Source organism: Mytilus trossulus, unplaced genomic scaffold (genome assembly GCF_036588685.1).
Source record: "Mytilus trossulus isolate FHL-02 unplaced genomic scaffold, PNRI_Mtr1.1.1.hap1 h1tg000158l__unscaffolded, whole genome shotgun sequence".
NCBI classification, from domain to species: domain Eukaryota; kingdom Metazoa; phylum Mollusca; class Bivalvia; order Mytilida; family Mytilidae; genus Mytilus; species Mytilus trossulus.
The window spans coordinates 926336-927731 of NW_026963304.1; positions in this window are offsets into that span (position 1 = coordinate 926336).

The window sequence follows — 1396 nt, forward strand, 5'->3', positions numbered from 1 at the left end:
GCTGTTCTCGTCAAAACTATGTTTAAACCCTTTTTTCGAAAAAAATACATACTAAGAATTAAAAAAAAAACGCATTAAGATTTACAAAACGTAAAATAACACACTGAGAAATCAATATTACACACTGATATTTTAAAATTACACATCGAGATTTTAAAATTACACACTGAGATTTAAAAAAAAATGACATCACACACTGAAATTTCAAAATTACACACTCAGATTTTAAAATATACACTGATATTAATATGCAAATTACTAATGATATACATGAGATGAATAATTCATCAGATTACTGTAAACCAACTTATTTTCACGAGCGATTTATTTTCGAGACTTTCGTCAGTAGAAAAATAACGCGAATATAAATCGTCGTGAATATGTCAATCTTTGATCTTTCCTTAATAAACTTCATCAAGTAAATCAGATAATCACGAAATTAAATAACCGCGAAGTGGTCAAGAAAGGGTAAAACGCGAAATAAAGTATCCGCGAAAATAAGTTGGTTTACAGTAATATCTTGATCTCCGGATATCTTGTCATTATATGAAATGCGATTCCTTCAAACAACACTCGTAATAAATTTCAAGACTTGACATCGTTTTTAGCTTACTCATACTCATAAGTTTGTTGCCTATAATTCAGATTAATACTACCATTGTATCGGGATTTCTTTTACCTAAAATTGTTTAAGCATGGTCCCTCTGGGGTCCCTTTTCAAGTCTTCAAACTGTTACCCTCCTTCCGCAAGGAAATCTTTTATATTGTTGTTACGTTTATATGATATAATAGGCATCTGAGTGAAAATGTCACTGCATCGTTTGTCTTTTTGCAGTTTGTTCCAAAATTTTCTTATAATTCAAATTCAAAGTTTCGATCTATTCATTTCAGACAAAGATTGATAACTAGTTTTCTATGTTGTGTCTTGTGTACTATTTTTTGTCTTTTTTTTAGCCATGGCGTTGTCAATTTTATTTTCGATCAATGAGTTTGACTGCCTCTCTGGTATCTGTTGCCCCTCTTTAAGAATTATCCAGAAGTTCTTCAGAGTTCTTTTAGAATACATATATGGTTAAAAGTACTAAGTAAGTAAACAGTTTGAATTCGCAGTTTTGCACTGCTGACAGACGTTTTGTTAATCTTATTGACAATTACTTTGTAGAACACTTCAACGTACCATTATGTGTATGAATGTTTGTGAAGAGTAGGTATCCAATACAAACATATTTGGTCCTCGAAATTTCCGTTCGATGTAAATGTTCATTGAAGCAATGAGATATTACTGATTCATCAACTTCTCAGCCATGTCAAATGAGATTTCTTTGTATGTGGGATTACCAGAGTGCCCATTTATGCCTATTATGACATGATACTCGTAGTATAAAAAATTACATAC